The sequence below is a fragment of the Coffea eugenioides genome, chromosome 11 (assembly GCF_003713205.1).
Source record: "Coffea eugenioides isolate CCC68of chromosome 11, Ceug_1.0, whole genome shotgun sequence".
In the NCBI taxonomy this organism is placed as follows: Eukaryota; Viridiplantae; Streptophyta; class Magnoliopsida; order Gentianales; family Rubiaceae; genus Coffea; species Coffea eugenioides.
The window spans coordinates 36,055,686-36,081,844 of record NC_040045.1 but is presented as its reverse complement, the minus strand read 5'-3'; positions in this window follow the sequence as shown (position 1 = coordinate 36,081,844).

The following is a 26,159-nucleotide window of genomic DNA, read 5'->3' as shown; positions in this document are numbered from 1 at the left end:
AACCATAGGGGGGTTATGTAAAAAATGCTAAACCACAGGGGGTAAAATGTAATTTGCCCTTTAAACTTTAAAAGTCAACGATTGAAACTCCAAAACTGGTACAACATTTTGGTGTCTTCCTAAATAGAGATTTTGCTATCTGAAATAGTGATTTTAAAGTCCTTACCTCAAATACCTACTTTAAATTTTTTTTCTTTGACAGAGACCTTAAGCTTCTTTTAACTGTGGCAACTATTCCAGAAAATACTTCATTGGATTTATCTGTCACTATGTTTTATATCATATACTTGTGTCCACTAATTTTAGTGAAACACCTCTGGAAAGATACTCAAATTTCCATACGTCAACATTTTTACATCTCCCATCTTGGTTTATTCATGAGACTGTGATAGCATGAATTTATACAAAAAGATACGAGTATTTTCTCAAAAAAAAAAAAAAGAAATACTATGAATAAGTGAAACTAATGGATAAGTCATATTTCGAGAATTTGTTTCTCCCTCTCAAAAAAAAATATTGAAATTAACCCATTTGACACTTTTAATTTATCAATGCTTAGTTATTGCTAAGTTTACCCTCCAAAGGTGTAATTCTAGAAAAGTCACCATATGCGGTAGCAACTATAAAGTCGCTATTTGAAGTGGCAATCTGTAAGTTTCTATATCATATAGCAAATTTTCTTTCTATATCATATAGTAAATTTTCTATTCTTGGAAAAGTTTAATATATTGAAGTAATTTGGAATTTGACTTAAAGTTGGATTATGTTGGGTTATTTAACTAAATAATCCAATATTTATTAGAAATTTGAGAAGCAGTCCAAAATAAAGATTTCACCATTTGAGAAGACGACTTCAGAGTCATTATTTTAGATGGGGACTTTAAAGTTAGTATTTAAGAGGGCAAGAATAGGTTGTTTGTCCTTGGTGACCAACTTTCTCTAGTTTCTTTGTTCTAAACAAACCTACAGTCACCTTCTCAAATGGTAACTTTAGAGTCAGTATATGAAATAGTGAATTTGAAATCACCCTTTCAAATGGCAAAATCTTTTTTGTTTTTGGACGAAGAATTCAAAATTTTTACTCATTCCAGAATTTTCAATAAATATTAGTTTATTTAGGTAAAACCCCAGATTATGTTGGCAAAACCTCATGTTTTTGTTCTTTAAAGGAACGACTTTAAGTCTACTTTATTTTGTACTCAAATTTGTGTATCCGATAAACAGTTAGTCTCTAGGCAACTCCTCCACCTATTTTCGGAGGTTTTTAATAAATAATGTAAAGATAACATATGGAACTTATATGACGCTATTTGCACTCATTCGAGGATATGATTTTTCTTATTTTCAATAATACCGTCGGTTACTTAAAATATTACATAATTCTTGCGAATGGTGCTCAGCTGTATGATGCTTTGACTAAATTTAATGCTTGCCAGCTCCACCAATAACTAATGAAAAAATCAATATGTATGGAAGAATGGCGGTTTGCTTCCTAAGGCTTGAAGACTTGCTAATAAATTTCTCTGAAAAAAACGAATTTGTTAGAACACTGGCTTAGCAACCGTTGACATGATGAGATCCTATGAGATTTGAACTCTCTTAAAAATATTTTTCAAGAACATAGAATATGAGAAAATCACGAAGATGATCATTGGGTATTAAATAACATCCTCGTTTCTGCCGAGAAGAATTCACTAAAGTGCAGGACTATCAACTACTGATATTGTGATATCCTGAGAGATCATCTTTGAAACCCTTTTTTTTGGAGGTCCATTGAAACTATTCTGCGAGAAGAAAGAACGAGAGAAAAACATGGAGTTCTCATATATTCAGTCTTGATTCAAACTTCTGCAACAAAATAAGCAAATAAACAAATAAAAAGATTGAGATCTCCAATATGTGTTGGCTCAGTTTGAGGATGGATCATTTTTTCAGAAAAATTCGTGTGTGTTGGATCAATATGAGAGTACCCACCCCCAAAAAAAAAAAGAAGAAAGAAAGAAAACGATCAATTTGCCACCGTCCAGTTGTTGTTAGGGTTGTTAGTAGACGGACATTATGGTGTAGACAAGGAACATGTCCTGTTGATCCAGAAATGCGTGTATACTAGAAAAAAAAATTTTAAAATAAAAAGTAATTAAATTTTCAAAGTGCAATAAATGTTTTGGTCTGGTCTTTTTCCTTCGAATCATCTGGTTTAACGGACAAAACTATAGAGGTACTTTGGTAAAACAAGCTTGTGTCTCCATAAGGTTTTGTGCAAAATGCATAGTGTGTAATTCTATATGCACACGATATAATTTACTTTCAACAACGTGTAATTATATAATAAAATTTTGTAGATTCTACACATGGTGTGAAAAACGATGTACAAGATGCAATTTGAATCTTGTATTTTTTTTTTTTTTGTCAAATCTTGGCCATGAACCGTTCCTGCCCCTCTCCCATATCTATAGGGGTTAATACTGTTTATGTACTAGTTTTAATTACTGACTTCACATGATAGATGATGGTGGCATTGCGTTGGCTTAATTTGGTATTGATTGCGGGCAAACATCAACGAAACAAAAGCAAATAGTAAATGATAATTAGATAATCAAGTTGTTACTTGTTATCATTAGATAATCAACCACCAATCCACTTGCTTCTGCGTGGTTAATTTTCCAATTGATTCATGCCACTATACTTGTCCTATATTTGTATACTGAGGAGTTTTTTGCCTTTCCCTTTTTCATTTGCTTTAAGTTACTCTCTCACCCGTAGTGCTTTTTTGATCCTTTGTTATTAATAATTGATTGACTGTTTTTTAGGGTGGTTTTAAAATATTTTACTGTAACAATGTAAGTGAAAAACTTTTACTGCAAATGAGATTATTTTTTGAGGCTGTTTTTGAGGTTGTTTTTTGTGTTTTTTGTGCTTTTTAGATTGTTTTTAGTGTTTTTGAAATTGTTTTTATTTGTGTATTACTGTAATATTGTACATGAAAAACTTATTTTTTAAAAAATGATCAATCCAAACGGGCGCATAGAAGTATTTCAATTAGTGGCTAGTCATGCTTTCTAATGAATGAAAATTTTTTTAAAAAAAAAATTTTACACGTATAGAAGTATTCTTAAAATGGACTTTTGACTCCATCTTGAGTGCTAGAGGAAAACAGATCATTAGTGGTGGAATGATGTTTGTTCTCATACGAGCTGTCAGGGATGGGTACTATCATCCCTTCAGACATCAATCAGCTTGGTTTGTTAAATGATGCTCTTGGATCAAGTCTCATGGATATGGCACATGAAAAAATTCAGAGATAGTGAAAATCAATGAACTAAGTTATCAGATTTCACTTAAGAGACAGTAAACTACTACGTTACTCGGACTCTTCGCTTAGTCTTGCCGAACCTGTGTCTGTGTCCGACTTTCATTTTGCAATAGAATAGCCCTGTCGACAGAAGTTGGTAGCTGAATCCAAGTAAAATAGGTAAACTATGTCAGTCGACGACAATAAATAAGTAAATTAAGTGTATATACATGTGCGTAGGATTGATCGGTACAGCCAAAGTGGATTTCTTTAACTAACCTGCCGAACCAAAGCAGATTGCAGGGCTGATAGAAAAGAATGTATGTTTTAGCATTGAGAGATCAAAATCAATGGAAAGCTAACAACCGGACACAAGAAGCATGTCACGCACTCAAAAGCAGCCCATGAGGGTGTAATAATGACACACTTTGGGGCCGAGACAATCGACGAAGTCAAAGTGTTTGATAGGTTTGATCAGAAAGCTGCAATTTACAGAAATCTGGATGCAAGTTACAGGAAGGCAGCAGGTGACTTGTTTCTTGCCTTGACGCGCAAGTGAATTGGTCAATTTTTACAGCCTGCTTAACATTACATAAGCTGGGGTTCTTCCCATTTGTCCTAATCTCAAGCATCTTCTTTGTTTTCATTCAGGAGATGATTATATGCAAAACTAACCAGTTGACATAATCAGCAATTGTTGTGTGTGTTTCAAAAGTTATAATAGCAGAGCATAGAATCTCTTTGTCATGGGTAGGAAAGCGTTAATATCGCAAAACATTAGGGGGTTTTGTGTAATTAAATTTCCTCTCCGCCTTGCCCCCTTTTTCTTTCAGTGCATGTGTAAGAGCTTATGGTATGATTTAATGTGTATTTACCATATTAGAAAGAATTAGGGGTAAATTTTTTTTAATGATCTATAATTTAGTGCTTTTTCACATGATTTTCTTATATTTCAAAAAATTACGTGCAATCCCCTTGAAAATATCAAACTAATGGAACCTATCCTTTTTAAATCACTACAATTTAAAGCTTTTCACACGGTCTCTTATATTTCAAAAGTTACACGTAACCCCTTGAAAGTATCAAACTAATGGAAGTTGTCCTCCCTAATACCTTTGTAATAGAAAGTAGAAACTAAAGAAGCCAATGGAAGAAAATAGAGAACTTCAGAACTTTTGGGCAGTAACTGTGGCCCCTTTTAATGGGTTAGCCTTGACATTTTCACTGACTTCTTTGCAGGGGATGACTTTCCACCAGCTCAAGTAGTGGAGGTCAACCACTGGGCAAGGGCTCAGTGGCCACCAGGGAGGGACTTGAGTCCCTCCATGGGCTGTAGGTGAGGGTTCGAACTTCATCTATAACGAAAAAAAATCTAAGGGTTGTGTCATAGTATTCCCTTGATCTAATTGGGTCTGTATACCCACTAGTCCCTAAAACAGCCTCCTTAAGCTCCCCCTCCCCCTAGATTAGGATAGAGTAGGTTATACAAATATGACAAATCCTTTCAATAATATATATAAAAAAAAAGAGAAATTTATCAAGTACATTTATCTCATATAACAAGAAAGAAATATTTTTCGTTAAATTCAAAAAATTTTGCCCTTGACATTAAGAAAATTATGGGGTAAAAAATTCTCTTGCAAATTGTATTTGAAAGTACGTTGATAATGAAGATTGATGGTTATGTAATTTTGATTGAAGTAAAGTAATGTGGGTATGTGTCCATGAAACTAAAATTTTAATTAACCATAGTAAGAATTTGCCCTAACACACTTTTATGTACAATATCACTAAAAATGCATATTAGCACTAAGTTTTTATCTATCTAATCATCACTAATTGTACTAAAGAACAATACATTTTTTTTCTACGTTTAAAGGTGACTACTCATAAAGCACGACAAAACTTAATGTATTAAACTCTAGTTATACGTTAAATACAAGGGAAATATTAATGCACTTCACTATTTGTTAATCGCATCCCCATCTATTACTTTATCATATAGTCTAATAAATAAACATCATATATTAAAAATAATAATGGAAATGTCACTAACCAAAAAAAAAAAATTAGAGGGCCGTTAACAATTCTCTAAATATAATACTAAAGCGGAAAGGACATTTTTCATTCAGCAATGATAGGCTGCCGATTGTCATTCTATTAGCCATTGTTCCAATCACCTACAGAAGTGTTGCCCGTTAAGTCCTTGTATGAGTCCTATCTTGGCCCAAGCCTTTTGCCTCCTACAAAAATTGGGTTCATCCAAGAACCACTTGCTGTAGTGGGAAGAAAACCTTTAACACCAAAAAAAAAAAAAAAAAAAAAAAAGCAATGGCAATTATTGGAGGGTTTTATTAGGCCTATAAATGAGAGTTTTTTTCCTTTTTTTTTTAGAAGATACTAAGCTTTTTCGAAGATAGTAAGCTATTGGCAGTTATTAAAAGTTTCATTAGGACTGTAAAAATAAAATAAAATTGAGTGTTTGTGTATGTGGTTTCCTTTTTTTTTTTTGGGTGGAGAGAGTGGTATAATCTTGCTATTTATTTGTGGGTCAAAAAGGAAACACAACTTGTCCACACCAATGACAAAAACCCTTTCTTCCCAAATCGCACCTCATATTCCAGAGCATATTGGGGCTCTTTTCCGTTTTCAGCTTTATCTTCATTTCCGTAACCACTTCTTCTTTTTTCTTTTACCCCTCTTCAGTCAATAATATAGTGAACTTCAATCATCAATTAACCTTGACAGGTGTCGAGCCTGTGCAATAATAAATACCTACTCGAGAAAAATGAATTTTCTGTGTATAGTAGTGAGTAGGGTCGAATCCACAGGGACTGGGAAAAATTTGATTCCTTTCAAGTTCGGGACACGGGGGATTTTTATCAGAAATAAACTAAAAATAATTAAACAATTTAACTAAAAATAATTAAATAATTTAACCAAAAATAAATAATTAATTAATACAATTGTAAATAGCAATTAGATAAATGATAAATAAATTCTAGCCAAGGATACAACTACGCAGACACAGTCCATTCATCCGATCATTGATGCAAAGAAGGTTCACTTAATTTTATTAATAGGCTAGTTATAGTCGCCGATAAACTCTAACGACCAGCTTTTCCTTAATTTATTGATAACCAAGGTACGACCGTTGATTACTTCTAACCAGGAAATACTCCTAGGTACGACCGTAGGAATTAATTTCCTAATTGCATTAAAAACTAGAAAAGCCTAACCCAAATTAATAACACGCTACGAGGGTTATTTAAATCAGATTGCATGTCCCCCTAGTATGTGAAAATACTAGTTGTCACTAATATTAACCAACTAAACAATTACGGATTTAATTGATTAATTTGACAAGAGATTAATAAGTCAAATTGCACATCGGGCCCTTGATATCCAATTAACAAAATAATCCCATGGAAATTAAAATAGAAAACATGCAAATATTAATAAATTAAGGAACACGTAAAATTAATTAGATCTCACAGATATTTAGGACTGCGTCTTCGCATTGATCCTTGACTAGAGGAGAAAATTAGCCACGCCTCATAAGAAAATTCCCACGCAATTTAATTGAACTCAAAGACATTTATCTCTTACTAATAATTAAAAATAAGAATTTATTCTCTGTAGTCTAATACAATAAAAATAGTCTCATGGAAGAGACGGAAGAAAACAAGACACGCAAGAAATCTTCACCCAAAACTAAAAACTTCTCTTCCCAGACGGAAGAGAAGAAGAAAAACTGACTCCCCAAATGTGCGGCTCTCCCACGAATAAAAACAAGCCGATTCGAAACTTCACTCCACGCTCACAAAAGAAAACATTCCTTCCCTACCTAATCAACTCCACCGAAAACAAAAGCAAAGCCAACTATGGTTTGTCGGTTTCCTTTGACCAAGTGCACACGTTCACAAATAAGAGAGCAAACCAAAAATGTGTCTTTACACAATGGTCAAGTCTTCGCGGTCCCCACCTAATTGAGATGTTGGCCAGCCAAATGCAATTCAATTCCTTTTCATCATAGAAAGAAATGGACGTTGGTTTACACCATGCATATGGGCCAATTGTATAGAGTTTCACAATAATCTTCTCAAGAAGGTTTCTGCTCCACTTTCTGAAAGTATATCCAAATACCAAATATAAATATATATTGACAATTAAAGCAATATTTGGCAAGGATAAAGAGGAGAATTAACAATAAAATTACTAACAATTAACACCCTATCAAACCTTTTGCCTTCTTTTACCGAATCTTATTTTCTTCTAAGTCAATATGATGGTCCGATGAATTTCAATCATCACATCTTGGAAAAAATGTTTTTTGTCCTCCACTTTTAAAATGAATCAAATTAGTTTCTCATATATAAAAATGAAGCAAGTTAGTCCCAAAATGACAGCCTGATATAGATTTTAGGGGTGAAATTGAAACGGTCACTTTAATTTCTTCCAAATCTAACTATACTTGATACGCACACGTGATTAAGTCAATATAAAAATGAAATAAATTAAAATTTATAACATAATTAAACCCTTTTCTTTTAAAAAATTAAAACTTAAAACTTCATTAGGAAATGATATTAGTCAACATAAAAAGGGAAAAATTAAAAATTGTAACATCAAAAATAAACAATTATCTCTTAAAAAATTAAAATTATAACATCTAAATCAAACTATTCTCTCTAAAAAGAGAAAAAATAAAAATTATAGCATCTAAAACAAACCCTTCTCTATAAAAAGTTAAAAATGTTTTAGTTATAAAACTTTATAACGTGGGGGTTTCTTTTATGATATGAATTTTAATTGTTTTCCTTTCTACGTTAGCTTAATGTCATTTTCTCAAAAAATTTTAATTTTTTTAGAGAAAATGGTTTGTAATTTTGTTATAATTTTAAATTTATTTTCTTTTTATGTTGATTAAATGTAAGATGCATATGGCTATATCAAGTTATTATTTTGAGACTAACTTGGTTCACTTTAAAATATGAGGGACTAATTTACTTCATTTTAAAAGTAAAAGATAAAATTAATTTTTCACAAAAATATGACAGACGAAACAGTTCATTTTCCGTAACTAGTAATAGACAAATAGATTAGATTGTAAATCGCGAGGGGCGAACTTTCGGTTTACTAAGCAAACTGGACCAGCCCAATAAAAGTTCAAATTTGCAGCCACACAGATGGTGGTCTCGAAATTATGGAGAAGATAATTTCAATGCATCAAATTTGTGAAGTGTGAGCACATATAAAATTATCCAAAGCTACGATGTTGTCTCATTTGAACAATAGAAAGGATGGGCTTTGAAGGAAAGAAGGTGCGGAATTGCAGCTGTAGATGAGGCCACAGCAGTCAAGATAGTCATGAGCAAAGCTGCAACAAGACAATGGAGACTATTAGATATACAGATGAAGGACAGACAGCTTCTGAAGCAGATATCAACCGAAAAAGCTCATGATATCAGACTGGCCACCCTTGTGGAAGACATTAAAAATTTGAGCGAGGTCATTTACATGTGCTCTTTTTGTCCACCTGATGAAGACCATAGTCATTTGAGTTACAAGCTCAGTGGACGTGCATTAGGCATAAGCCAAGATGAAGAATTCATCATCCCGTAGTGGCATGTTACACATGCATAGTTTTGTGAGCCTTTGTTCAAAAGTGTATACTTCTTTATGATCAATGAAATATTTATATCGTTTCGTGAAAAAAAAAAGAAACAATTACTAGTATCCCAAACTCAAAGGCTTTTACGATTAATCCTGCAAAACCCAACCTCAACATTCTTTGTTATAATGTAAAATCGTGAAAGCTTCCAGGTAGTCACAGTTGTGCAGACTTCAGTTTTATTTTTAGTTGTTATATGAATTCTGTCACTACCAATGTGGACCGTAGACTCCATTATTTGCTCAAATAAAACTTCCAGGAGCTGTTTCTTTAATTTAAGTTGGTAATCAAAGAGTATTAACTAGTAAAGGAACGCAGTTTCTCACTTCTTAATCGATTCAAGACTTCGTGCAGAGAAGTTTCTCCGTCTCTCTTTTCCCCCCGCAGACCAGCAGCACACATAGCAGTTGGAGGTAATTAAAGAAGAAACTCAATCCAAACTATTAACTCTGGTTTCTTTCAGCTTGCTATGGCCACCATATGGTTCTGAAACTGCTCTAATCGTCAGCTAAATTTCCCTTGTTCTGATAGTATTTTTCTTACCCTCAGGATTTCAACGAGAAGTTTGAAAAAGCAATGGCATTTGTCAGAATAATGGGTACTTTTAATTCATCTCAGAGTCATCAAAGGCCTTGTCATTCTTTAACTTCCTCTGCTTGAACAGTCATTCTTTGTCTACTTAATGCTAACGCTTTTTTTTTTGTCTTAACAGTTCTAATATGGGCTGATTTGTTGGCGACTTACGTGACGTGGACAATGCAGAGTACTTAACAGATGTTTGGAAAGTTGGGTTTACTCATGCTGCAGGAATAATGAATGTATACACTGGCCTAACTAAATTGGTCCCTCTTATTCTTTTCTTATTTGGGGACTTTGGAGTGGATAACTACTGGATACTGCTTCTCTCAAGTATAGCCTTTTTCCTCTGTAAGTTCTCCTGTCGGCAAATTACTGGGACCATTTTTTTTTTTTTTGTCTACACAGTAGATATCAGATATCAGGGCCTTCGGCCCGACTAATTTTACTGCACCTGTGCACCCAGGATCTTTTACTAATCGAGATTGTAATTTAGATGCTACAGGATTCTTGTCAATGTTTTGCATTAATTTTAAGGTTCAGTTGAACCAGTTTCTTTAAGTTCTTTTTTCAGTTCATTCTTGACAAGGGAAAATTAAGGGCCTGAACATGAAGAATTGTTTTGCTTAGTTTTATATCAAGAACGAAAAAATATTTAATTGTATTCTTAATACATGTGTAGGAGACTCGATCTGCTGCATGCAAAATCTACATCAAACCCGCCTAAAGCCTAGCAATCCTATATATGATTCATCCGTAATGTTACGTGTTAAAAATAAAATAGAATACAGATGCCATGACCATTAAATGACAAAGTAGCCAGCTTGAAATTCTGTTATCTTATATTGTGGACTGAGTCAAAATATGTTGTCAAATGGAAATACTCAGCAACTTTGCTCTAAGAAACAAGATGACGATAGCTTTTAAGAGTAGCTATAGCCTATTAGGAGAAGTCTGAAAGATATTGATCTTTTACATTCAATGGCTTCTAGCTAGATTGGCATCAAATGAAATATAATGTAACATTTCACACACAAAATATGCACCTATATGGATAGTTAGGCAATAAAATATTCAAATTAGACATGAAAAGGAAATCTAAAACTAATCACCACTTAACCTATAACTGAGGGAGGCTAGATCTCCAGCATGAACAAGTTCCAGTAGTTATCTACCGCTTTTATGTAACTCATTTTCCAGGGATTTTAAATAGTATGAGCACATTCAATACTGATCACTTTATATTTGTGATGTATTATCCCTGTAATTATATATGAAAGCATTTACTATATTTTCTCACAAATAATTTTGAAAAAAAAACTGGGGCTTATATGACTTTGGGTTTTTTTAACCTCAATAATTATTTTTTAAATGATTGGTCTTTGTAGTGTTTGTAGGCGTTAATTGGTACTTCAATGTACTTCTACTTTGTTAATTCTACAAAATGATAAAATAAAAAAGACAAGAGAATCTCCCTTGATCATTTTCCTATGTCATGTCCTGTGAATTGCTCATGCAACCAACCCCCAGCCCCAACACACACACACACCCCCAAAAAAAAATTTCCCTTGTTTTTTCTTTCCCCCATTGGGCTATTATTCACGTCCGGATGATTGCCCACCAAACATAATATTTCAAAATAAGGAATTGGGAATTGAATGTTGAATTCCTTTCTATTTTCCAAGGCAAGTTGAATGGGATGTTTATAAGGGCTATGGCTGTAACTATCAGAAACAAATGTTTTTGTGCGTACACACACATGCAGGTAGATTTAAACATCAAGCAAGAAAGTAATTAGTCAAGTGTTTGGATATTAATATGAAATGTTTCGTCTTTTCTTGGCAGTTTTCATATTAATGTAGGCATGCAAATATTTTATTTGAAGCAACAAGCTTGCAGTAGAGGAGTCCAGATTATTGCACGAGTTTCCTTTACTTTATGTGTGATACCTCAAGTTTGTCGCACATTGCAAGTCTGAAGTGTGTGATACTTCAAGGTTGTCAAATTTTATTTGCTTATATCGTTAATATATTTTTAAATTATTATTTTATCTTATATATATCACATCAAAAAAGTACTACAGTATATTTTTCATACTCGGTATATGACCTTAGGCTCACTGGGCTACTAATGACTTGAAATAACCATTTTTGGCATGTGAATTTCGCTCAAAAAGTTGTTAAGCTAGACCTTGGGCACAGAACATTACAGTTGGTATCAGAGCATATAGTATCAGTTATTATGTTAATCATTTTGCATTAATGCGTGTATGGTATCAGAGAGACATATGGAGTCATTTTCATAGGGAGACCTACATTACATTCATTTTGAGTTAATGCACGTATGGTATCACAACAAATTACTACATATGGTATCAGTCTAGCGAAACCTAAGGACTCCTACATTATGTTAATCATTTTGAATTAATGCATGTATGGTCTCAAAGAAAATTACACCAGCACTTTAGACAAATAATGAATTAATGCATGCATGGTATCAAAGAAAATTACTACATATGGTATCAGTCTAGCGAAGACTTAAGGAGTCCTACATTATGTTATTCATTTTGAATTAAAAGAAAATTACTACAACATTTTAGACAAGTAATGAGCTAAGGAGTCTTCCATTACGTTAATCATTTGAATTAATGTATAGTATGCGAGAAAATTGCTACAGTATTAAGGAGTCTAGCGAAGACCCACGGTGTCTTACATTATGTAAGACAAATAAAGACAAATGCATGTGGGGTAGCAAAGAAAATTAACGCATGTACGGTATCAGAGAAAATTACTACAGCATCATAGAGTCTAGCGAAGACCTAAGGAGTCTTATATAATATACTCTAGTGAAAACATAAGGAGTTTTGGCTCTATTTGATAATTCAATTCAGTACTTAAACTTAATATATTCAAATTTTAACATATTCAGATGCGTTTGATAATAAAAAAAAAATTGAAAATCTGAATTAATTAAGTGACACTGAATTTTCTAAATAAAATTAATCTCAAAATTAAGTGATAATCTATTCACTTATCATTTAATATGATATACACTCAAATATTTCAAATTAAGTATTTAACAATTCAACAACTTAATGAATTTAGATTTCAGATTTCAAATTTAAGATTTTAATTTTCAGACTTCAATTTATATTATGTTTGACAATATGAAAAGATGGAGACAAATGCGTGTATGGTGGTAGAGAAAATTAATGCGTGTATGGTATCAGAGAAAATTACTATAGCATTATAGAGTCTGGCTAAGAACTAAGGAGTCTTTCATTATGTTAGACAAACAAAGACAAATGCTTGTATGGTAGCAAAGAAAATTAATGCATGTACAGTAGCAAAGAAAATTACTAAAGCATTGTAGAGTCTAGCGAAGACCTGACGGAGACAAATGCATACATGGTAGCAGAGAAAATTAATGCATGTATGGTATCAGAGCAAAATACTACAGCATTATAGAGTCTAGTGAAGACCGAAGGAGTCTTACATTATGTTTGGCAGTATGAAAAGATAAAGACAAATGCATGTATGGTAATAGAGAAAATTACATGCATGTATGATATCAAAGAAAATTACTACAGCATATAAAGTCTAGCAAAGACCTAAGCACCAATGACGGAGCCAAGGGGGCTGAGGGGGGCCAAGTTTTGAAAATTTAATCCATAGTATGTAAATATATGTATAAGCTTCTTTCTCTTGAGAGTTCTTTTCTCTCTCTTGGGAGTTGCGCTTTTCTTCCTCTGAGTGGAAGTGTATGCCGGCAAGTTGCAAAAAGTGCAAAAAGTTACCAACAACAACAAGACTGGGCCTTTGAATTCACAACCGAACATCTACCAACAAAATGCTAGATTATATGCGCTTGGATAGACGACAAATCCTCACTTTTGGATGCATATGCTTCAATAACAGCACCATTTATGGCGGTGACAGGGTTGTATGCTGAAAAATGGAAGCAGAGCTCTCATCTGCACTGATGAAACAAATATTTAAAGGGTTTCCACTCGATCGTATCATTAGTTTGCCAGGTAAAGTTTTAGTGGCTTACTGCTCAGTCTAGTCTGCTTTGTTTTTCTTTCTCTATTTGTGTTCTCTGTTCTTCCCTGGTAGTGTCGATTGGGGTTGTGCCTAACTTAGTACGTGGGTGCTAGTTTGCGTCTCTTTCTTTGTTGCTTGTTTTTGTTGTTGGGATAGTTCTAGTGTCAGTCTGCATTCATATTTTCAGCTGTGTTTGGTATTTCCCTGGAATTTGGGTGGGGATGGCGGAGGAACTGGTGGATATAATGCACAAATTTGCGCTTTCTGAGAGAGAGCTATGTGGTACAGCTATTGAGTTGGGGGATGCTGATACGGGTGTCCAGGAGTGCCAAATGAGCCTAGTAGGGAAAGTAGTAGGGGAAAAGATAATCAATTTCGTGGGGGTGAAAAACTTTGTCAGCCTGGCGTGGGGATATCCTAAGGGGTTATCTGTGATGGAGTTAGGTCCTAACTTATTTCAGTTTGTTATTCCTTGTGCAAATCATAGAGAAAGGATTCTGAATGGAGGCCCTTGGATAGTGGACAGTCAACTACTAGTACTTAGGAGCTGGTTTGATGGGATTGAAGATGATCGGTGTGCTTTTAGTTTGGCCCCTTTGTGGCTATAGGTTTGGAATCTCCCAGTTCATTGGATTTCGAAAGAGGTAGGTGGAAAATTGGATCTATTTTCAAAGAGGTGAAAGAGGTTATCATACCCCAAGCAGGAGGAAAGGAAGGGAGACATTTGAAGTTATTGGTGGTAGCTGATATTTCCCAGCCATTATTGAGAGGATCAGTAGTTAAACTTAATGGAATGGGGAAATGGATCAGCTTTAAGTATGAACGATGCCCGGATTTTTGTTATGGTTGTGGTATCATTGGGCACAGTGAGAGAAATTGCAAAACATCTACCTCTTTAGGGAGAGGATTGTCTGATAATCAATACGGCCCTTCGTTAAGAGGGAATTGGAACAAAGGGAATTCCCAGGTTGAGCAGCCTAGAGGTAGAGGGAGATCTGATCAGGTGGTTTGGGGTTTTAAGAATGGGGAACTGGTGCGAAAAGGGGTTACTGAGGACCATCAGGATAAGGGTTCAGGTATGCAAGGGGTTAATGAACAAAGGATCATAAGACGAGAGGAGCAAATTCAGGCAATCAAAGGGCGTAAGGAGACTAGATCAGAGGGTCCGAGTGGTATAGAGTGGGATACCACATCTGCGGTGGTTCTAGATAATAAGGTTAGTGATATTAAGGCAGCAACGGATAGGGGGTCAGATGAACTCACTGCTAATGAGGAGGAGCATAGGGATCAGCAAATGAGTGAGGGTGTTATAGAAGAGGGAGATGTACGAATGGAAGAAAGGATGCAAGGGAAAAACACAGTCGAGGAGAGGCAAAAAGAAGCTGTCCACAAAATGAGCAAGAGGATTAGAAGACAGCTCAAACCTCCTAGTAGGATTAGGAATCCGGTAGATGAACTTGATGGTACCTCTAGGAAAATGGAGACCAGAGGAAAGAGGAAGATTTACCAGGAAGATGCTGAGATGGAAGATGTTATACACGACATGTTGACATCTAAAAAGAATAAACTTGATCATTCGCTGGAAATCAGACTAGATGTTGTTGATGGAGGGAGGAGGACCAGTCTTAGTGGGTCCTTAAGTGTGCAATGAGGGTTTTGGTGTGGAATTGTCAAGGAGCAGGGAGCCCCTTGACAATTCCCCAGTTGAGGGAGGTTTGCAACCTCCTCTCCCCTCATATGATTTTTCTGTGTGAAACTAAAAATAGGGAGCAGTTTATGGAGCGTGCTAGGAGTAGATTGCGTTTTGATCATAGTGTGGTAGTCGACTCTATGCATAGGTCAGGTGGTATGGCTCTTTTTTGGAAGCAAGAGGTGAATGTTATAGCTGTAAATAAGACTGCTTTCACCATTGAAGCTCACATAGTGGACCGTAGCAAGCAAACTGACTGGTGGCTGATTGGCATCTATGCTAGCTGTGATGCCGCAGTTAGGAAGAATCAGTGGCAAGTGCTGAATGCTAGGAAACGGCTGTGGGGACAAAGATGGATAGTTGCAGGAGACTTTAATGACATTGTGTCAAATGATGAGAAGTGGGGAGGTAGGAGAAGAGACGAGTGGTCGTTTAGAGACTTTAAGCAATTTATTGATGATAATGAGCTGGTTGATGTAGGTTTTGATGGGAATCCATGGACTTGGTGCAATAACTGGGAAAATGAATGGAAAATTAAACAAAGGTTGGACAGAATGTTGTGTACTTCCACATGGTTCCAGAGTTTTGACAATACAAGGTGTAAGCATATAGACAACTATAGCTCTGACCATAGTATGCTTGTGGTAGATATTGAACCTGTAGAGAATAAAAGAAGGAAAAAGTTCATCTTTGACAAAAGGTGGATTAGGAGAGAAGGGATTGATCGGGTAATTAAGGAGGCATGGGGAGTGGATGTGGAAGGTTCCAAAATGTACAAAGTCACTTGGAAAATTTCTAGTTGTAGAGTGGCTTTATTAAAATGGAAAAACAACTTCCAGAATAACTCTAGGAAAGTGTTAGATAGAATTAAGGCTAATATGGAGAGATTAAAACACTCACCTGATTTTACTAAAGGAGGTATGGATGAACTGAAACGTCAACTCAAGCAAGCGTATTCTAATGAGGAATTGTACTGGTCTCAAAAGTCAAGAGTGACTTGGTTGAAGGAGGGTGACAAAAATACACGGTTCTTCCATGCTAGTGTTAAAGGTCGAAGGTGTAGGAATAGGATGTCCAACATACAAAGAGATAATGGGACCTGGACACTGTCAGAAAATGAAATAGGAAAGGAAGTGACTAGCTACTACCAACAGCTTTTTAATAGTCAAGGGTCTGAGGGTCGTGATAATATTCTGAGGGGTATACCAAACTCAATCACTAATCATATGAATGCTAAATTGACTAGAGCTGTCTCTGAATCTGAGATTAAAACTGCACTCTTCTCCATGCATCCAAACAAAGCTCCTGGTCCTGATGGAATGACACCCTTGTTTTTCCAAAAATTCTGGAATCTTATTAAATCTGATGTCATTCCAGCAATCCAAAGCTGCTTCCATTCAAGTTTCATGCTTAAGTCCTTAAACCACACAGTTGTCTCTTTGATCCCTAAGATTGACATGCCTTTTAATCTCAAGCACTATAGACCCATAAGCCTGTGCAATGTCCTATATAAAATCATTTCCAAAGTGCTTGCAAATAGACTCAAACCAATTCTGCATTGTTGCATTAGTAAGAATCAAGCAGCTTTTGTCCCAGGGAGACAAATTCTAGATAATGTTATAGTGTCCCATGAATACCTCCACTATATGAAAAACAAAAGACAAGGACCCGTTGGCTGTATGGCATTAAAACTTGACATGTCCAAAACTTATGATAGGGTGGAGTGGAAATTCTTAAGTGTTATCATGCAGAAAATGGGTTTCTCTGAGACATGGCTTATTTGGATAAGGCAATGCTTATCAACGGTCTCGTATTCTTTCAATATTAATGGTGAGCAGAGAGGTTATGTCATTCCCAGGAGAGGTATAAGGCAGGGGGATCCTCTTTCCCCTTATTTGTTTCTATTATGTTCAGAAGGTCTACCTAACCTACTGAGAAGGGCTGAAGAGATGAAGCTGATTACAGGGGTTAGGATCAGTAGACGGGGTCCTTCAATATCCCATTTATTTTTTGCTGATGATACGTTGGTTTTCTGCAAAGCAAGTCCGGATCAAGCTGAAGAGATCATGACAGTGTTAGCAACTTATGAACAAGGCTCCGGTCAAGTTGTAAATTATGACAAATCATCTGTGTTTTTTAGCAAGAATGTCCCTCAGGTGGTAAAAGATGAAGTGTGCAGAAAGTTGGGAAATATCCAAATGGTGAACCAAGAAAAATACCTTGGGTTACCATGGTCATAACGCGGTCAAAAGAGCAACTGTTTGGCTTCATTAGGAACAATTGCCAAAGACGAATGGGCAACTGGAAAAACAAATGCTAAGTAATGCTGGGAAGGAGATATTGGTCAAAGCCGTCACGCTATGTCATGTTTCAAACTCCCGGGCAGGCTATGTAAGGATATTAGTGCTATGATGGCTGGATTCTAGTGGGGAGAAGACAATGGAAGAAGGAAAATACATTGGTGCTCCTGGACAAAACTCACTAAGAACAAATGTAGTGGGGGACTGGGGTTCAGAGACTTGCAAAATTTCAATAAAGCTCTGCTGGGTAGACAAATTTGGAGGTTTGTCACATGTCCGAATCTACTCATAAGCAAGGTTCTGAAGGCTAAGTACTATCCAGACAAGTCATTATTTCTTTGCAAGATCAGTCAAACTGCTTCATGGTTTTGGAAAAACATAGCCAGTGTTAGGGAAGCTGTGGGAAGGGGCATCTGGAGGAAAATTGGGGATGGAAAGAGTACAAATATTTGGGAGGATAGGTGGATTCCAAATACGAAAGAAGGGAAACCATCTGCTCTAAAGTCCCAAAGTTGTTGTCAACAAAGAGTGGAGGAGCTGATAGTAAACTTTAGGTGGAACTGGCACCTGGTTTTCAGAATTTTCAGCAGCAAAGATGTGGAGGAAATCCTAAAGATTCCAATAAGCTTGGCAGGAAGAGCTGACTGCAGCTATTGGGTTGCAGGTAACAATGGATTTTACTCGGTCAAATCAGCATACAACCTGTTCAGCAAAGGGGAACATATTCAGCAACAGGACAGCCGAGAGCAAGGGGAAACAAGTATACATGGCCAGGCGGAAAAAGATTGGAAGAAGATGTGGAACTTGAACATCAAAGGCAAACTGAAGCATTTTTTGTGAAAATGCCTAAACAGATTGTTACCAGTGAATGAAATACTATATTACAGAACTAGAATGGGGGAACCTATTTGCCAAGTATGTGGAGATGGTGAGGAGACAATAGAACATCTGTTCTTCTTTTGTACTCAGGCTCTGCAGGTATGGGGGTTGGCACCAATACAGTGGGATGGCATTGCTGACCACAGAGGGAACTTCAACAAATGGTGGAGTGGATTCATGGAGGCAACAAGTAGGAAAGAAGGAGCTCAGCACCAGGTTCTTACTGTGAACATTCTTTGGCAAGTTTGAAAAGCCAGGAATGAGAAGATTTTTAACAATAGATGTCGTCACCCTTTTGAAATTGTACAGAAAGCTCACTTCGAATGGATCGAATACATTGAAGTGCTCCATGGACAACAGTAAATGAGCAATCCAGAAACAACGGCAAGGATGGAAGAGCAGCAGAACGGTAGTGCGGACAGTAACATGATGCTCGTTACAGTGGACATCAGTCATCCAAACGAAGGGAAGCCATTAGGTATAGGCATAGTGGCTCAACAAGGAACTAATGTGCATGCAGTATGGGCCTTGACGGACAGAAGTTCAGGAGACACATTGCTGGACTACGCTACAGCAATCAAGTTAGCGTTGGTCAAGGTAAGACAACTGCCTTGGGCAGAGGTAAATTTGCTGGTTCCTTCCCTTCAGATGCTGCGACTTTTGAGAATAAACAAGACTAGTGATATCAGACTTTTTGCTCATCTAGAGGATATCCACATGCTGAAAGCTTTGTTTATGAATTGCTCATTTAGCTTGGCTGGCAATCAGTGTAATGGTTTAGGTAGAAGAATTAGCATGTATGCTACTACTTTAGTGCAAGATGAGGAATATCTAAGTCCTCAGTGTCGAATGACACAATTGTAAAGCTCCGCATGGGCCGTTGCTCAAGTTGTATAGCTTGCTTTGATTTCAATACAAGTTTTAACGTTTTCGTAAAAAAAAATATATATATATATATGTATAAGACAAAGTTGTTTTTCCCTAATTTTTTACAATTTTAGTTTATATTATGAGAGTTTATATATATATATATGTGTGTGTGTGTGTGTGTGTGAATTAGCCACCTTTGATATAATTTTTTCTTCAAAAAAAGTTATTTATTTTTTATTGTGCTAATTATTTAACATTCAAAAAATTAAATATATAATTTGATGATCCATAGTAAATTGGCCCAATTTGATATATTATAATAAAAGAGTCAATTCATAATTATGAATGGGCTAAAATAAAAATAATTAATTTATTGGTCCATATACAAATATACAACTTAGCCTAATTGATAAAAAAAAATTTTAATTAGTGATCTATATCCTCTTGTTGACCCATATACAAATATACAAATAATTACTTTAAGGCTTGGTGAAGATAAGAAATTAAGGTGATATATCTTGTTGTTGACAGATTGATTATATTTGTTTTCACTCTTCATGTATCAACTACAACTATAGAACGGACATTTTCAATTATAAATATAATCAAAACAAAGCTCCAAAACAAGATAAAAGATAATTTCTTGAATGATTGTCTAACAATATACATAAAAAAAGGAAGTTGTTCAAAAATTTAGCACTTATTCAATTATAGATGAATTTAGTTCTATGAAATAATGTAAAGCTCAATTTACTTTTAAGAAAAGAGGTTGAAATTTCAAGGTATGCTAACTTTTATCTTTTTTTAATTGAAAATAGTCATATTTATATTGCATAGTTTTATTTTTGTTTTTGCACAAGTGACGTATTGGATCATTTTCTCATAATGTACAATTTGGTTAGTTTGTGATGTTATAAGATATTTAATCAAAAGTTATTTTCTGTCTTAATTTTTGTTCTGATTATACTGCATATTTATGAAATAGACATACCTTTATAATTAAATTTAATATTTGATATTTTAAGATATCATATATTTAAATAGATGAAAATTATTTTGAATATAACATATTATGATAATTTTGTTCAAAAAAATTTTGGCCCCTCTCCCAAGGAAAAAATCCTGGCTTCATTCTATAGTCTATAGAATGGACATTTTCAATTATGAAGATAATCAAAACAAAACTTCAAAACAAGATAAAAGATAATTTCTTGAATAATTGTCTAACAATGTACATAAAAAAAGAAAATTGTTCGAAAATTTAGCATTGATTCAATTATAGATGAATTTAGTTCTATGAAAGAACGTAAAGCTCAATTTACATTTAATAAAAGAGGATGAAATTCAAGGTATGTTAACATAATTTTTATCTCTTTTTAATTGAAAATAGTTATATTTATATTGCATAGTTATATTTTTGTTTTTGCACAAGTGACATATTGGAGCATCTTCTCATAATGTGCAACTTAGGTAGTTTGTGATGTTATAAGATATTTAATCAAATGTTATTTCTTGTCTTAATTTTAATTATGATTATGCTACATATTTATGAAATAGACATACCTTTATAATTAAAGTTAATATTTGATATTTTAAGATGCCATATATTTAAATAGATGAAAATTATTTTGAACATAACATACTAAAATAATTTTATTCGAAAAAATTTTCGCTCCCCAAGAAAAAATTCCTGGCTCCATCACTGCTTTGAAGTTTTACATTTTGTAGAGTCTAGCGAAAACCTAAGGAGTCTTACATTATGTTTGATAGTATGAAAAGACCGAGACAAATGCATATACGGTAGGAGAGCAAATTAATGCATGCACGGTGTTAGCGAAAATTACCGCAAAATTATAGAGTCTAAAGGAGACCTAAGGAATCTTACATTCTGTAGAGTCTAACAAAAACTTGAGTCGTTTGGCAACCAAGATTTTTGCCAAATTTGTTTGCTATAAGTTTTTTAAAAACTTTAGCTACAGTAACCTTAAAAAACTTTTCAAAATTCTTAAACTATACGCTTCAAAATATTTTAAAAAAACACACTTTAAAAATTTTTTAAAAAATTTCTACAATAAGTTACAATAAAATTTTAGACAAACATCTAAAAAACTCACTTGTCAAACGGGGTCTAGTTTGGCAATACAAAAGGACAGACAAATGCATGTAGGCAGTAGCGAAAATTAGTGCATGTATGGTATCAGAGAAATTTACTACAGCATTACAGAGTCTAGTGAATAACGATGGAGTCTTACATCATGCGGAGTCTAGCAAGGAGTTAAAGGGTCTTAAATTATGGCCCCGTTTGGAAGGTGAGTTTTTTGAGTGTTTGTATAAAACTTTACTGTAAATCACTGTAGAAGTTGTAGAAAAACTCTGTGAGATGAAAAACTTTTTTCCCTTTTCCTTTTCTTTCTTTCTTTTTCTTTTTTCTTTTTCTTTCTTTCTTTCTTTTTTCTTTTCCTTCCTCCCTTCCTGCTTCTTCTCCCTTCCCCTTTCCCCTCCCCTGTTCCCTCTCCCGCAACTATGGCTAATGAAGTAGCAACTTTCTGCAACTTTTTTTTTTTTGCTTTTTTTTTCTCCCCTCTCCTGCCCACCACTCTCCCTCTCCCTCCCCCCGCCACCCTTTTCTCTCCTCTCCCGGAACCCTCCTCTACCTCCCCCGCCACCCATTTCCTCCCCTCTCCCCCGCCACCTCTCTTCTCCCTCCCCCGCCATCCCTCTCCTCCCCTCTCCCCATCCCCTTTCCCTCGCCTGCCTCTACAAAAGAAGACCAGCAGTGGGAAATTTTTTTTTATTTTGCAATTTTCCTTCTCCCCCTCTACTCCCCTTCCCCCACTACCCTCACCCTCCCTCGGTGCGAGCTGGTCTCACGACCAGATCGGCCAGAGGGGAAAGGGAAGGGTGGTGGGGAAGGAGTGGGAAAGAGGGAGAGGGAGAAAAAAAAAAGAGAAAGGATATCAAAATCGGGCAAAAGGGAAGGATGGCAGGGGAGGAAGAGGGGGGAGAGGGAAGGAAAAAAAAAAAAAAAGATCGGCACCGAGAGAGGTGATCGGCGTCGAAACTGGCTGCGGAGGTGGTGGCCGGCGACGGAGGTGGTGGTGGGTTGGGGCAAGGGAGGAAGAAAAAGAAAAGGGGAAGGGAATTTTGGATTTTTTGGATTTTGGATATTTTAAAGTGTATAGGTTAAAAACTTTGATAAGTTTTTGAGATTCCTGTAGCAAAAGTTGTTAAAAAACTAGTATCATACAAACTTGACAAAAAACGAAGGTTCCAAACTGGCCCTTGTTTGGAAGTAAAAAAAGACAAAGGCAAATGCATGTATGACAGCAAAGAATATTAATGCGTGTCTGGTATCAAGGAAAATTACTACATCATTATAAATGCATGCATGGTAGCAGAGAAAATTAATGCTTGTACGGTAGCAGGGAAAATTACCAATGTTTTGAAAATCGGACTGAGCCGGTCGGTTGAACCGCGAATCGGCCATGGCACTGGTTCAATTCTATAATATAGTTGACTTTGTCAGAAAACCGATTAAAACCAATTAAACCCGTCAGAACCAGTGGTTTCCTGTTTTTTAACTTTCCTCTTAATATTTTTTAAAGTTTTGCTAAATGCAGCTACTAAGAATCAAACTCATGACCTTTGTGATGAAAAACCAATGTAGTAACCATTGTACTATCACATCCTATGAATTTTTTATGATAACTCATTGATATAAAATAAACATCTATCTTTCTTTTCTCTGTTTTCTCTACAAAATCTCATTCTCTTATGACTCTTTCTTTCTAATCTTCAACTCTCTCTCTCTCTCCCCTCTTTTCTTTTGTCACTTCCTTTTTAATCAAACCTCTTTAGTTTTAATTTATTGATGTTTTCTTCCATCTTTTAATTTTATTTTTGTCCATTAATTTCAAAAAAAAATTTAAAAAAGAATTATTTTTCTTAAACCCTAAAGACTAATTATTAAATGTCACAACCACTCACTTTTATCTCATTTTTTGTTTCTTATTAAGTTTGCATTTTAATTTAGACTTTTTTTACTTCCTTTAAACTCCAAACTTCTTTTTGTTTTAATTGCAATTTCTAAATCCCAAATACGTAAATTAAAATTTAAACTCACAATATCTAAATTCCCATAAATGTGGATTTTGTATAATTTCAAAATATTGTGGTATATTTTGGATTGAATTTAAGATTATTTTGTGGTAAATATAATTGAAATTGAGATAAAATTTATTTGTTCCAACTTATAATTTAAAAAAATTATTTTTGAATATCCAAGTCATTCAAAAAATATTAAACTATTTATCATATAAAGTTTTAAATGAGTCCATTGCATGTCTTATTTTGTACATATATATATTTACATAAATTATTTTTAAAAAAATTATTGAACCAGAATTAAATCGATCCGATCGGTTGAATCTTAACCCTAACACCTCATCGATTCAACTAGCTGTCTGAGCTTTAAAACATTGAACAGCACGACTGCATTATAGAGTCTAGCGAAGACCCAAGGAGTGAAGTGAAGACTTAATAAAAGACAAATAGCGAAGACCCGAGGAGTCTAGCGAAGACTTAATAAAAGACAAATGCGCGCATGGTCTAGTGAAGACCCATGGGGTCTAGCGAAGACTTGAGAAAAGACAAATGCATGTATAGTAGCTAAGAAAATTACATATGCATGTATGGTAGCAGACAAAATTGCTATAGCACTATAGAAAGACTAGCCTAGCTGAGGAAATCTAAATCTAGGCTCTGTTTGATAAATGAGTTTTTTTGAATATGTATCTAAAATTTTATTATAAATTATTGTAAAAAAAAATTTTAAAATATGAAAATTTTTGAATATTTTTGAATATATAATTTAAAATTTTTAAATTATTGTAATTAAAATTATTAGAAAATTTGTTGAAGATAAATTTGGCCAAAAATGTGTTTGCCAAACGATAGCTCAGTACAGCATTATAGAAAGACTCAGAAAAGACAAATGCATGTAGGGTAGGGTAGCTAAGAAAACTAGTGCAGCATTATAGAAAGACTCTGGCGAAGACCCTGTAAATTCCAGGATTCCTTGGAAGCTTTGGGCGTTACTTTTTCTCTAGTTTCTGTCTGCAACTTTCTTTGTAGACAGCACATTGTCCACACCGGAAGAATTTTTGCTGTACTCTCAATCATGCATTGCTTTTATTGTATTTTCTATCTCCCACTTTCTTCATCTGACAAATTACAGGGATTATTTGTGTTGGGATCCGGGCACTGAACAGTCAATTCTTGAGAAATCACGAAATATAACCATTTAATACAAACAACCGAGTGGTTAACAACCAAAGAACCACTGAGCTGAGCTCGGTTACCCTCTAAGTCCCTCTTTGGACTATAAGTGGGGATCTAAACCCCACCTGTAGTAAAAAAAAAAGAAAAATTTAGAGGTGGTGCTACAGTATTCTCTTGATTTAATCAGATCTGCATATCTATTAGTCCCTACACACAAGCTTCCTTAGATTCCCCCTCTCCTATAAATTAGGATAAAATATGTTATATAATTGGTTTCGTTGTCGAAAAAAATAATAATACAAACAACCAAGGAATGAAATATGAGTGACACATAAGATTTAATAAGGTTCGACTCAATTACTAAATCCACATCCATGGACTGAAAACCCACAAGTCGTTCAATGCTTTTAATGTTGAAACTTGAAACCTAGTACTTCCCAGTTAATTACTCACCAAAGACTTGGTAGTAAAATAAAGAATTTAAAAGTTGAACTTGAGGCTAAGGCAGTGTATTTAATAACCAAATAAATATATCAATATCCCCACACATACATAAACTAAAGGATACTCATGCACGACATTCGCCTAAACGTTAGTGTATTTAAGATTTTTTGTTTTCCTGTTTCTTTCATAGGTACAAGAGATCCCTCAACATCTATGACAGGATAATTTTCTTCTCAGAGTTGGGAATGAACAGGGAGTAACATTTCAAGAATAACTTGAGAATAAAATACATATTGCAAAACTTGTGACAAAGGCATATACTTTATGAATTTATTGGTTTCCATTTTCTGGTCTATGGGTTTAAGATGCAAGGCTATTTTTATATATCGAGTGAAGAAGAATTGGGAGAGACAAAAAAATAATAGTAATATGGAAGGAGTAACTTGAATTAATTGAATGCAACATTAACAGCAACTTCATATATCCAGCCCAGTGATGAATTTGTGAGCCACAGTAGATCGGGCTTAGTCTGCATTGGCTTATTTCTGCAACCACACAGGTGAATCCGATCAGCCGGACACGGATTTTGAAGAACCGGAGGTGATTTGACTGTTTTTGGTGTTCCTAGTGGTTCAATAATTTTTTACTAAAAACGAAATGTCTTTCAAAACATGAACCATGGAGTATTGGACCTCGCTTGCACCAATAAAAAAAAAAAAAAAAAAACTTTACTACTAACCTAAATTATCTTGTATGCCAAATTACCACTTTCGTTTCATTGTAAAAAAAGGAAAAAAAAAAAAACTTTACTACTAAGCTAAACTATCATGTATGCCACATTACCATTTTTATTTCAATGTTGATTTACTGAATATATTTAATAGGGTAAATTACAGATAATTCCCTGTGGCTTGTATAACATGCACCAACAATTACAACGATTGAATCAAACGCACTCTAAAAGTGCATGTAATTGAATCGTAACATTCACTTAATCCCTTATAATTTGTATGAATATCCATTTTACCCTTGTTGTTTTTGTATTTACCTACATAATTCTCCTATAATTTTACATAAAGTAGTTTGGCAGTTGTTCAATTTACTACTCAGA